Source organism: Dermacentor silvarum, chromosome 7 (genome assembly GCF_013339745.2).
Source record: "Dermacentor silvarum isolate Dsil-2018 chromosome 7, BIME_Dsil_1.4, whole genome shotgun sequence".
Taxonomy (NCBI): Eukaryota; Metazoa; Arthropoda; class Arachnida; order Ixodida; family Ixodidae; genus Dermacentor; species Dermacentor silvarum.
Genome location: NC_051160.1, coordinates 136,592,303 through 136,606,270, shown reverse-complemented (window position 1 = coordinate 136,606,270; position 13,968 = coordinate 136,592,303). Strand labels below are relative to the sequence as shown.

General features: G+C 50.2%; 1 protein-coding gene across 3 annotated transcripts in view; it reads left to right on the top strand.

The window, feature by feature from the left end:
• Window positions 1-13,968, top strand: part of LOC119459204 (cytochrome P450 2C31) — a 273,595-nt gene that overhangs the window by 187,459 nt on the left and 72,168 nt on the right. The window contains exon 1 of one of the 3 annotated variants that reach the window (XM_049671233.1): window positions 4,261-4,368. The exons of the other annotated variants lie outside the window; for them this stretch is intronic. The gene's annotated coding sequence lies outside the window, so the exon portion shown is untranslated. Of the gene's footprint in view, window positions 1-4,260; window positions 4,369-13,968 lie in introns of those variants that run through there. 3 annotated transcript variants of the gene reach the window in all.

The window sequence follows — 13,968 nt, the reverse complement described above, 5'->3', positions numbered from 1 at the left end:
CCGGCCTGGCACCTGTGTAAAATCGGGTGGACGCAGCGACGAAAACCAGCGAAGCAGCGGGGCTTCCGGCCGCGCTGGGCACGAGTTCTCCGACGCCGAGCACCGCAAGCCGAGGAGGCATCCTTGTGGCCAAACGTCATGGCAGTGTCGTTCGGGCGTTGAAGCCAAGACACTGAACGTGTGTTGCGAGAGGGGGCAGGTGACAATGTCTCCACGGGAAATACGCTGGCGTAGCTGGGAAGTGCAGTGCATGTGATAGCTGGTGGACCAGTCTCACCGCAGTGTTGCTCGCTCGCTGCTGAGTCATCTCCACGACTTGGACTGTGGACGCCATGTAACTCAGGTGGAGTGAATGCCGACTCTTCGGTATGCACAGGCGTGGATGCAAGGTGGTCGTTGCTGAGGAATAGTGGGCTCACCAGTTGTGTAGTTGATGTAGTGTGGCGGGAGGTTGTTCGTCGTCGGGGAACGAACCGGACGCGGGAGACACAGTTGTCGTGTTGCCTCCGCACAGTGGCTCCTGTGGTGTAGGTGCGGCGGAAGATTCGCGAGCAGGGGCGCAGCGTTCACCCGACGCCGATGGCGAAGAGGACGACGTAGTTTGAGCCATTCCTTCAGAAGCGTCAGCCGTTGAAGGAAACTGTGTCGTGCTGCGTAAGTGATCGGGAACTGGTACGCCAAAGTGATGAAAGAAGGCGGTCTTGAGGCCCTCGTACATGTTCTGGTCTGATGACGGAAGGTCAAGACGAGAGAAAACGTTGGTGGGAATTTCTCGCTTGAGGAGTAGGTACCGCCAGAGCTGTGACGACACGCCGTTTACGTATAGCTGTGCGTCTACCTGCGCGAACCACACGATAGGGCTGTGCGGACGGTAGGGCCACAGTTGCAAACGCCAAGGGTCGTCGAGCGTTGGTGGGCGCCACTCTACTTCCAGCTGGTCCATGGCCGCGGGCAGGGCTCGGTAGCAGGCGATGCTGAATGGGTCCTTGTTGATACTCTGAGGATCACGTCCGAAGTCACCAATGTAAGAAACCGAGGGGTCGCCGCGGAGCGCACGACTAAGAGGACCAGCTCAGCAGACTTTTAGAACGGACTGGCGCGTGCCGTGCTTGCGCCGCTAGCACGCGCTGCCCAACTTTATTCTCCTCGCCATCCGCGGCCGGCCCCAAAGCGCCGGCCGCGAACGACGACCTTAGCGTCCCCGCATAGCAGCGTCGGTGAGCGCTACAACCCCTATTGGTCTTGAGCCGTAACATCTCGGCGTACCTGCAGGCAAATCTCGAAGAAGAAACATCCTCCGGAAATGCAGACGCTCGATGAATACGTCGGCTAGCTTGCCAGGGAATCCCCCTCCGCAGAGGCTGAGTCTTCACGTCACATCCCTTCACCGGCCCGGTCTGATCCCCCTTCTGATTCCCGCACTGCGCTTGTATAGCTTTCGCCGGGGGTTCTGGAACCTTCGGTCAGAGTTGGGATCCCGTAGCATGAACAAAGTCTGGGAATCTGCTAGTCAATTCTCGTATTTTCGACTGCGGCCTGTGGAGTGCCGTCGAGGAGGGTGGTGACTCGTCCGCTGGCGCGCGCTCGGGCTTCTCTCTCTCTCTCAACTCGCTGTTTGTGTCGGGGTCTGAGAGGGGGTTCCGGCGCGTGCGCGCTCTCTCTCTCTCTCGATACCTCGCCTTCACGTAACTTCTCGATGCTTCTAGACTCCGTTGGTCGCGTCGGCGGTTTGAAGTGTATGCGCCCTCCCCTTCTAATGAAGCGGCCGCTGGGCCGGCGTGCTTCTATCGCTGGCTTGCGTGGCACATGGCCCGCGCTTAGATCATGCGGTCTTTTGTGACATTCCATCTCCCACATTCGCTCTTCTAACTTGGTCGTTGTGGCAACAATCTTCCTATCATAGTGCAAAACTTTTTGAAATTCTGTTACCACGTCTTCCGATTATATGAGCAATTTTACCAATGCGTTGACTTGGTTAAATGTCTGTGACACCCTCATCTGGTTTAGAAGCGTCATTATTTGGGTTGTGTCGGCGTATTCTGCTATCCTCTTATGAATTATGCTAGTCAGCGTTGCCACATTTGCTCAAAGCTTCTTGCGCTTCTTCGACAGAACTTATCTGTTCATTTGATAAAATATTGTTCAAAGAGCTCTTGACTCCTCTGTAGCTGCGTCGCCAAACATCATCGGTCGTGGTCCATCCGTGACAGTCCGGTGTTGAGCCAAACACCTCTGTCCCGTTCTGCAACACGTTGAAGCGAAGGGGGTTGAAAGCGTCGCGTTTGTCTTCTGATATCCTTTTCATGGTACCTTGTTTCGGAAGGACCCGAAAGGCCACAAACCCGATACTTCTTCGGTTTATTTGGGACGGGAACAAGAATTGGGGATTAGAGCGTGCCCCTCGGCAACCTGCTCTTCTTTTGTTGCCTCCTAGCTCTATCTTCAATATGTTTTCTTCAAGGCATTGACATGTGAACTTGTTTATCTTTCTTCGGTGACCGCTTTTCATTGGCTAACAAATGTTAAATGCAATCGGCGCAGGACGTTATGTCGGAAGCCTGCATGTGTTGGAGGTTTGTGGAATGTTATCGATAGTTTTATCCGTTATCTGTTGTCACCGAGCTGTATGTAATCTGACTGTATGTGCGACGCAATTTGTGTAGTGTTTCATAAAACCCGACGCGCTTGACCTGCTGATCTCGGGTGACTTGCGCGATCCTTTAATAGCGAATATAATAACGATTTTATAACCATGATAATAATAGTTCCTTAACATGCCTCACGGAGCCGTCATTATCTCCACAGCCACTACGTAGACCAGCGGTGCAACATCTCGATCGCAATACCGGCAGAACACGAGGTATGCATGCCTCTTCTCACTAAACCGCTGGGCCTTTGACACTTACATTTTGTAGTGGACGCGTAATAATACCGCGGTCGAGTGTATTACTTCTTTGTAGGTGACCACTTACTGCAGCGCCTAGCAGAACATGCAGAATTTGCGTGAATGGAATAGTGGCGCAGGCTGACACTGCGAAGTTGAAACCATATTTTATGTGTGAAACAAGTCATGTGCCATGTTTTGCCGCTATAATGACAGACGGCACTGTGGTTCCATTGCCCGCAGTTTTTATACTTTGTACTTCGTAAACAAGTCGGAGACGTGTATTGCAGTCGTATTCTTATTTATTGTGAATGATACGAGCAAACGGTGCATCCTAATGTTGCATTAAAATGCATGCACCAATAAAAGCCTTCTCTGTTTGTAATTTGACTTCGAACGAAAGCGGACGAGTAGGTTATGGCAAAAGCTGAAGAAGAAAAGCGTAGAGATGGATCTGCCAATGACCGGATGGGTCTGCCAGTAACCGAATGGTAAATTGTCGCACGCTGAGCTGCGCTTCTCTCAGCTCGGCGAATGTCTTAGCTTTATTTCTGTGTGCTTTCAAGTGTCCATGTCAGTGACATGCTTTGCTTCCACCAGCGTGCCAGCGTACTGATAGCCTTCATGAAAGTTTCACTACGCAAGCATGGTGCTTAACAACCTAATGACACTTCGCTTTTCAGTAATGGCATGAAGACTCAGAAATAGTGAGACTTCATAGAACCGGCAAATACGGCTTGTGGCACCATGAAGTGTTTTAGAAATGGCCTAGTTCAAATAAAAATCAATGTCTTGCATGGCCAACAGCCGTCCTAATATATTAGGGTAACTTGATACTCCATCAAATCAAAATTAAACATTTAATCGCGGGGTTTTAGACAACCGGCCAGAATCATGATTTAATTATGAGACACGCCGTGTTTAGGTGGCGCGGTATTGATTTTAACAACCTGGGATTCTTTGGAAATGCATGGTACATGAGGGTTCTTTGCATTCCTGTTCCTATCGGAGTACAATATCTGAAATATTAAACACCTAGCGAAAAATTGGTATTGCAGGTTCCAGCAAATCTACCACTCCTACACTAATGCTGGAATCAGGTCTGCTAGGATGAAATGCAGCAGCTGGCGTTTCAGGTCTGTAGCGACGATAAGCACTTTTCCGGCCTGCTCCGTATTTTTCAGCAAAGCGCGCTCACTGTGCCATTTGGCGAATGAATGGTAAAGGCCATGAACCTTTAGACATCCTGTACATGCGTCAGTAAGTCGGCGACGGCTGTTTCGCAAGCTGTATCTCGTTAAAAGAGCGCTATAGGACGGCGCTAACTCGTACTGATAAAATGAATGTGGACAAAAGCGCATCCTGGATAATTTACGATCAATTTTGAGTTGCCGGTACTGTATACCCGTAGTCGCTCATTTTCATCCGTGATTCTTCGGAGGCCGGAAGCATTCCTCTCCCGCTGCCTGCTTTTTACAGAGTGTGTAAGTATTGCGGTCATAATTATACCTTCAAAATATATTGTACGCTGATGTTAATCCAATGTCTCGCTAACAGATGACGGTTATGCTATATTGAACACTGATTGTTGTGTATATTTTATTTATTTATTTGTACCTCAAATACCCCTTTCGGGGTTTTACATGAGGGGTGGGCATATCTAGTAGGTTACATTTTCGATGAATGCCTTGAACGATGAATGATTGGATTGGTGCACTGCTTCGGCAGGTAGTCGATTCCAGTCCGCTGTCTGTACGAAGAAAGAGTTAAGATGAGCGGCGGTGCGAGCTGGGAGGGGGGGGGGGGATAAACAGCTATTGAATGGCTATGACGGGATGAAGTTCGATGCGCAGGTATGATGTCGGTCTGGTGAGGCAACGAGTGATAAAACTTGTAAAAGAGACATAGCCTTGCTGTTTTGCGGCGGTGCTCGAGGGTTGGAAGGTGCACAGGTTACTTAAGTGTAGTGACGCTAGTGTGGTAAGAGTAGTCGGAGTGAATGAACCTTGCTGCGCGATTCTGTATAGATTCTAGTGCTGTCGCCAGGTTAGATTGGTATGGGTCCCACACTGAGCATGCGTATTCCAGTTTGGGTCGAGCAAATGTTAAATATGCTAGTAGTTTTACTGAAGGGGGAACAAGACGAAGATTACGGCGCAGGTAACATAGAACACGATTGGCATCATTGCTAATGTTGCAAATGTGTGAAGACCAACCGAGGTTACTGGATACGTTAACACCTAGGTACTTATAAGAAGTGACGGCACATATTTCAGCACCAGCGATAGCGTATTTAGCTGAAATAAATGATTGGCGATGGTGGAAAGTAAGTAGCCACGTTTTCTTGACGTTGAGAGACATTAGCCAGTTATTACATCATATTTCAATGATGTTAAGGTCGGACTGGAGTGAACGAGAATCAGCGTAGTTAGTAATAGGACGATATATTACGCAATCATCAACGAACAAACGAATTTTCGAAGAACAACCTTTCGGTAAGTCGTTAATGTATATTAAGAAGAGTAGTGGTCCTAGGACCGTGCCTTGCGGCACACCGGAGGTAACGGGTGATAGATTAGACGAGCATTGGTTAGCGAAAACGAACTGTTGACGGTTAGTCAGAAAGTTGCGTACCCATTGGAGAACAAGAGGGTTAATATTTAGACGCGATAGCTTTAGGAAGAGTCGTTCATGAGGAACCTTGTCGAATGCCTTTTGAAAATCTAGAAAGAGGGCATCTACAGGTACGTCTTGATCAAGATGTGAGCTTATGCCATTAACGAACAGAGATAGTTGAGTCTCGCAGGACATGCCTTTCTGAAAGCCGTGTTGATTAGGATTGAAAAAATTAGCGGAGGTTAGGAACTTTACAATATGAGAGTAGATTATATGCTCCATTAGCTTGGAACAAACACTGGTGAGGGAAAATGGACGGTAATTGTGGCACGATGACGATGGTCCTTTTTTTGGCACTGGAATTATCTTACCTATTTTCCAGTCCTGCGGCACCCCTCCAGATGATAATGATTTCTGAAAGATGTGACACAAAATTACACTAGAGATGTGTGCAGGGTTTTTAAGCATTTTGGAATTGATTCCAACGATGCCGGCCGACGATGTTAATTTGAGTGATTCTATTAGCTTGGTGATGCCGTACTCGTCAAGTGTTATGTCTGGCATGGTTGGGTGGTTGAGGCAAGGACAGTCTGGGAAGTCAGTGTTAGGCTCAGAAGTGAAAGCGGAAGAGAAGACAGAGTTTAGTATTTCACATGCTTTATGGTCAGGAACACGGTTATTGTTGTCATCATACAATGATAATGGATTATAGTTATTTGGGTTAATGTATTTCCAGAATTGTTTGGGATTATTTTGAAGCATGCTAGGGAGCGTTGATGAGAAAAATGATCGTTTCGCTGTTGCGGCCAAAGAATTAAACGCCTTTTCACTGGCGTGATATTTCTCCCAAGCAGGAGCTGTGTTAGAATGTTTGGCTGTGCGAAATAGTCTTTTCTTGTGCCAAGGTTTATGTTGGTCTTTAAAGAACATGTATGTGCCAACATGTTCTTTAAAGACCAACATAAACCTTGGCACAAGAAACCTTGGCACATACATGTTCTTTAAAGAACATGTATGTGCCAAGGTAGGACGAAGAAGACGACGAAGCTGCTGCTAGCCTGTCTGAGTAGCTCTGCGTACAATTATCGTTATTATCGTTCTGTTCTGGTAACCTTACTGGTCAGAACTGTTCATCACGTCGGTCGACTCGAAAAGGTACCTTCCGTATCGGAGACCGACGGGTGCTGCGCCACCCGCCGCCTCACAAGGTGCTAGGACCCAAGCTGGCACCGACGAGCACTCCGCCATGACCTCCCAAGGGGTGACACCGGGTCAGAAACGCCAGCTGATTTGTACAAGCCAGCCTGACTGCAAGCGACAAGACACTGGTGACTCTGAAGACGAGTCAACAATCATCGAGGACGACAACGTGGCGAACCTTTCAGACCTCGACATGGACGAGGGTGGTTTCCGAGTTGTGCGCCATCGTAAAGAATGGGCGGAGGGAATTCCAGTGCTAATCACTGCAGCATCCGAGAGAGCTGATTTAAGGCAAGTGAACCCTATTCTCCTGTATTCTGAGCTTGAAGCGATTCTCGGTGGAGCACCAGTGAAGAGCCGCTTCACAGCACAGGGAGCTTTGCTCTTAGATGTGGAGACAGAAGGACAAGCCAACATCCTTCTAGAGACCAAGAATATCGGCGGCATAGCCATATCTTCCCGTGTCCCGCACAGTTATATGAAAAACACGTGCATTGTTAGAGGAGTCCCAAAATGGTACTCGGATGAGGAGCTGCTCACCTTCCTGAGACCTCAGGGAGTATTTCATGCAAAAAGAATCATCCGTCGGGTCCACACCTCGTCATCTGAATGGGAGTCAAGGCGCACTAACTCGGTGGTTCTCACATTTGCTCCAAATTCTGAACGCCCCGAGAAGATCAACCTTGGTTTCACCAGACACGAGCTTGTCGACTACGTGGAGACACCACCACGCTGTTTTAAGTGCCAGCGCTTCGGACATATCGCCAAGTACTGTCGTGGGGAACAGAGGTGCAAGCGCTGTGGGGGACCTCATGATTTTAAGACGTGTGCAAGCAAAGAAAACTGTGTGTGCAAACTGCGGCGGCGACCATCCTGCTAGCTACGGTCGATGTCCTGCGCGGACAGCTGCCCAACGAAGGAATAAGATGTTAGTTTTGGGTCCAAAGAATTCAAGCGCACCATCGAACACGAAGAAGACACTCAGCGCGCCACAACTAACTGCTTTGGAAAGAGACTACGCTTCTGATTTCCCGCGTCTCACACCGATAAACGAAGTTATTGAGCCAACGCAAACGGTCACCGCCGCTGAGAAACCTGTTCCTAAAGAGTCCGAAAAGCGCACCTATGCGGCCGCAGTGAACCGACCTCAAGCACCACTTGGAAGCAGTCAGCTGGAAAACTGCCAGCATGTGATACGCGCTCTGTTCACGGCACTACGTTCCCACGTCGCGAAGATGCCTGCGAGCTCAACGAAGGATATGCTGGAAGCAGTGCTGGCTCTTGAGTCAGTAATACTCTGCTCTACTTCCACATACCCTCAGTAGCCTAATGGCAATTTCTCGCCCACTTGGTCCATTCCGTCTCCCAAAAGTGCCCTTAATAATGCAATGGAACTGCGCCGGTATTCAACAGCGTCTGTGTGAACTCAGCCTTTTCCTTCGAGACATACCTATACCAATTCTAGCCCTCTCGGAGGCTGGTCTCCCTAATGGAAGGACGATCCCAGGGTACATCAGACATGGAAATCCGAGTATACCGTCATTTGCTAATGGAAGTGCGATGATATACATCAGGCGAGAAATACCTCACGTCGCCTTACCAGTGCAGGACCTTTGTTCTACCTACTTGGAAGTCACCGCTGTGCAAGTGTGCCTAGGAAACCGAAAAATCAGTGTGGTGTCGGTGTATATAAGTCCACGCAGGAAGGTCTCTATGGAGGCGTTTATAAAGGACCTATGCATTCGTTGCCCCTCTCCTAGAATAATCTGTGGCGATTTTAACGCACATCATTCGCTTTGGGGAGATAAGATTGCAGATTTCCGAGGCAAGGAACTTGTCGCAGCCGCGGATGCTGCTGACTTATGTATCGCGAACGATGGTAAACCAACTTTCTTCACACCACAAGATTCATGGAGTGCCATAGACCTCGTGATCCATTCTACAGACCTTTACGTATCGTCGACAACGGCCCCAGACAGGATGGGCAGCGAACATTTTCCGATCTTCACCAACATCACCGGATTTCACACTGCTGGTCGACAATTCTGTGCTGTGACACGCTCGGGACACATACAGAGAAGCGTTGGATGAATCCCCTGGTGAGCTATTCGCAGATATGCTGCGGAGCAAGAGAGTGGCTACCTCAATGTTGAAACTGCCAGATCATTTTCCTACTCCTGATTTGAAACTAAAGAACCTCTGCGCAGCGCGTAGGAGAGCGGAGCGGAAACTAATGAGAAAAACGGGAAATCCCTCTGCAAAAACTGAATACAACAGGATAAACGCTGTCATCCGTCGTCACACAAAAAGGTTAAGACGAGTTCAGTGGGCTGCTTTCTGTGAGAGCTTATCGGCGTTTACTCCCATGACAAGAATATGGGGAGTAATGAATAGCCTATCCGGAAAGATTCACCCGCACAGGCCATTTGAAGCACTTGCTTTGAAGCAAGGAAAAGATTTGCAAACCCTTGCAGAAGATTTTGCAGATGGATTCACATCTGGCAGATCAGCAGGAGTATCGAACCCTCTGTTGTCTCAAGCATTCCATACCATGGATACGCCATTCACTTTCCGTGAGTTGGATATGGCGCTCAGCAAATTAAGAAGACGCTGTGCTGTGGGTCCCGATTCGATCAGCAATCAGATGCTGACAAATCTGCCGTACGAACGAAGACGAGCCCTTCTGGACATATTTAATCACGTCTGGAGCACGGGAGAGATCCCAGAAACGTGGAAGATAGCATGGGTGGTGCCAGTACTCAAGTCCGGAAAGGATCCTGCGAACCTCGCCTCATATCGGCCAGTATCGCTAACATCATGCGTATCAAAGTTGATGGAAAGACTAGTATGTGCGAGGTTAACATGGTATCTTGAGCAAGGAAATAGACTGCCATCGTGCATGACCGGCTTTCGTCCACGGTTGAGTGCCCAGGACAGTGTCTTGGATTTAATAAGCCATATCGAGCACCATCGCGCGGACGGCCTTTCCACACTCGCCATCTTTATGGACGTTGCCAAGGCATACGACTGTGTGCTTCATACAGGCATCATCAACGGACTCCAAAACATGGGCGTCTCAGGAAATGCTCTTCGATTCATCCATGAATTTCTCAGAGATCGGCATGCCCAAGTTAAGCTCGGAAGTATAATGAGTGATAAGCGACGAATTTCCCTCGGTGTCCCACAAGGAAGCGTCCTATCTCCCTTGCTTTTTAACGTTGCCATGGCCAGCCTTCCAGATGCACTGAAAGTAGGTCGGAGGCAGTTAAAATGTCCATCTACGCAGATGACATCTGCATTTGGATCTCGGGGTACCAACACAAACGGTTGGCCCGGATCGCCCAGGGCGCAATCTCCGCCATCGAGCGCCACTTATCGATGCTTGGCCTATCTTTATCAGCGGAAAAATCTGCCTTCATGCTTTTCCCGGGAGTGAGACGCAAGTCAACACGCCTGACGCTGAATATCAGAGGGCATTCAATTCTTCGTGCTACTCATGTTCGATTCCTGGGCGTCACCATCGACAGCAAGCTACTATGGTGTCGTGCGGTCGAAAGTGTTGTGGCTGCATCAGTGCAAAGAGTCAACGCACTTCGTCGATTGGCAGGTGTACGTTGGGGAAACAATCCTATGTCCATGCTTAAACTGAATGCGGCACTGATAACAAGCCGCATTCTCTATCAGCTCCCTCTGATATCCCCGTCATCGAGTCAATTCGAGCGCTTGGAGGCTGTGCACAGAAAGGGACTTCGCTTGGCGATGGGAGTTTCACAGACGGCTTCAAACAAGAAAGCCACTAATGAGGCAGAATCTCTTCCACTCCGTCTCTTGGCATCTCAGGCATTGTTGACGCAGCTATTAAGGCTGGGCGAGTCCCGCGCAGGCACGGCGCTTCTCCGGCGGCTAAGAGCAAGAACTCGCTCACATTTCCATGCGGCGCTGAACACTTTCCAATGTTTAGGATTGGAATGGCCTAAACGCAGTCGCCTTGACCCGCCATGGTCTTTTTCAGGACGTTACCTGCAGCCTCAGTGTACCCCACCTACCGGAGAAACGCACCATTTCAACTGCAGAAGCAAAGTTTATTGTTCTGGAACACTTGAGCACAGCATTTCAACGCCACTTACAAGTTTACACAGACGGCTCGGTGTGCGCACAAACAGATAGCTGTGCAGCGGCATTCTGCATACCATCCCTTGATGTGTCATGGTCTGGCCGACTGGATCGCGTAGTTTCCTCTACAACAGTAGAAAGCGCCGCAATCACCGCGGCTTTGCGGAAACTACGGGCCTTCTCTGCACGAGATGTCGTGGTGCTGACGGATTCCAAGTCAGCGTTACAGAGATTGCATCGTGGCCTACCTCTAGAGAAATTTACAAGGCAATCTCTGGCACTGATTAACGATCTAACAAGCAAAGGATTTAATATAAGATTCCAGTGGATACCATCACACGTAGGAATTGATGGAAACGTGAAAGCTGACGCCCTTGCACGCCTAGCGCTGACATGTGTCCCAAAAGTGAAAGCTCCAAAAGCTCTTCAGAACCCTAAGGGTGTAATCCGCCTTCACTTTAGGGGGATCCACAAGAATCCCCACGAAGCCTGCGTGACTCATGGATTTACCCGCGAAGAAGCGACGCTTTTATACCGCATCAGGACCGACTCTGCGTACACCACAGCTTGGTTATTCAAGACTGGGCTTCGCGCTTCCTTCCCCATTCTGTGCTTTCTGTGGTGACATTGGCGACATCGAACATTACATTTGGATATGCCCGCAGTTTGACAAAGAAAGAAAAGCGATGATCGACAGCCTACAAAAGAGCGGTCTTACGCACAGGACATTTGAAGACGTCGTTTTCCCCGGAGGACCTGCGACAACCAGGAAGAGAGCGCAACGACTGCTGCTGGCCTTCCTGCGAGACACGGGGCTCATAGACACTTGGTGACACACCCCTGATATCAATTCGAAGGAGGATCAGGCGGAACAATTGCCGGCTATGTATGCCAGGCTAACCCCGCCTGCTTCAACATCATCACCACCACCACCACCCTGTATGTGCCAAGGTTTATGTTGTGGTGACCTATACATGGAAGGAGAACATTGGCTAACCACCCTAGGCAAGGAAAGTGGAGAAATGATAAAATAAAATTCAGCCAACTTTAAACGCAGTCCCCGCTAGAGCACTGCACGGGCCGATTTTTGCGGCCCGGGCCCGGCCCGGGCCCGTTTTTACATTGGGCGGCCCGCCCGAGCCCGATCAAAACTTTTATGGCGAGACCCGGGCCCGGCGCGGGCCCGGAAATAATCTACGTTACCCGCCCGGCCCGGCCCGCCACCCCTTTACCTTAAGCCCCAGCCCGGCCCGAGCCCGACTCGAAACCGGCCCGAACCCGGCCCGAGACCGAAAAATACATGTTTTTCAGAGTTGAGAAGCCCGAGCCCGGCCCGGGCCCGCGTCAAAAAGCACACGCCGTGCCCGAGCCCGGCCCGAGCCCGTGAAAAAACTCCTCTACCCGGCCCGGCCCGGCCCCTGTGGGCCGGGCCGGGCCGGGTAGAGGAGTAGAGGAGGGTAGAGAATAGAGGAGTAGAGGAGGGTAGAGGAGTAGAGGAGTCCCCGCTTACACTCTGTAACTCTTGCGGGCCCGGTTTTAAAGAATAAATGCTAAGACGCCAGACACTGATGCATCGAACCATCTGTGAAGTAAACAATTGTATTGCACCCTTGGGCGGCAAGAATTCTTATACTGATTTCCGAAAACCCTAGAGCCACAAAAGCTGCAACAGGGCGCAGTGTAACGGTTCTCTCAATGCTTATAGTGGCAAGAATCGCAAGGAATCCGAAACGGTTTACCCAAGAGCAAGCAGACGAGCGAATCAACTGGTGGTGCTCGTCTAACTAGCAGTTTGAAGGACAAAAAAATAGCACTGACCAGTTCAAGGTAGATATGGTTGAATTTTTGAACAGTCGGTTGCAAAGGAGAGAGAAAGAAAAGGAAAATCAGGCAATAATGCGTTTAGCATTGAATCATTATAGCGACACAAGCTATTTCCACCGTCGAAGTGAGTTATGCAGCAGATGCTTTACTGGAGCAGATGTTTACGCGCTTCCCTAGGAACACTCGGCGCCATCTATCGGAGCCGCCGGGAAGCCTGCGCGCAGCCTAAGAAATGCATGCGTGTGGACTCTGAGAACGCGTAATGCTGAAACCACGCCCCCATCGCGCTCTGCTTTCTGGACACGCTGGCCCATCTAGATGCGCCGCCGCAAAGTCTGCGCGTGGCATTCGAAACAAGAAGCACTGCACCCGCTGACAATTACTCCCTCGCTTGCCAGAGACCCAGTGACAAATACTCAGTGACCCATGTTCGGGCGATGTTTATTGAAAAGCGGCATATACCCAGCGCATCTGTACCGCAGCCTGCTAAAGCGTCGGTTTGCGGTTCTTGATTGGGACAGGGGTTGGATTGCATCTAACCTCGGCTAAGTTTAAATGATCTTTTTCGTCATTCTCGAGTCTGGTACATAAATAGTAACCCAAGTTAACGTCAAAGAAGTTCGCTGAAGAGTGGCAGACACCTACGCCCATACCAAGTCCCCCAAGTAGGCATCATACATGTTCTTTAAAGACCAACATAAACCTTGGCACATACACTGTGCTCCAAGCTACTGAACAGAACAGATTCACTGAACAGCGGCACTTACCCGTTGCATCTTTCGCACAGCGTGCTCTACGATCGCAATCGAAAATACGGCGAACACTGCCCAACAGCAGTACCACCACGGCAGCTGGAAAACGGGTTTGTGTTTGAGTTATCACGCAACTGTCACATGTAAGAGGTCGCCGGCGGTATACGAAAAAGACGACGACGAAGCTCGCGGAGCATTCCGAACGGCGCGAGCGCTCGAGGCACGCGAGCCGAGGTGTAATCCGCGAGGGAGAAGCATCGCAGCAGTATTATCGACGTGGCTCTGGAGCTGGAAGGTCGCTTCGTCAGCCATGCTCTGACGACGGGAGAGCGGAGGACCCGGCCACGAAGCTCGTGAAGTTGGCAAGGCCCAGAGTAGCCCTCGGAGACGTCCGGGCGAAGCTCCTGGGACCGGCTGCTGCTGCTAACGGTGGTTCCGGTCTTCTTCTCGAGAATCCCTCTTCCTCGGCCAGGCCCGTTCAACCGATAATCACCGTGACACCGGGTCGCCATACCGATCGACGTAAGGCGAAGAACGCTTCGCGAAGCTTAACCCGGCAAGTGACACGTCAGCGGTGGC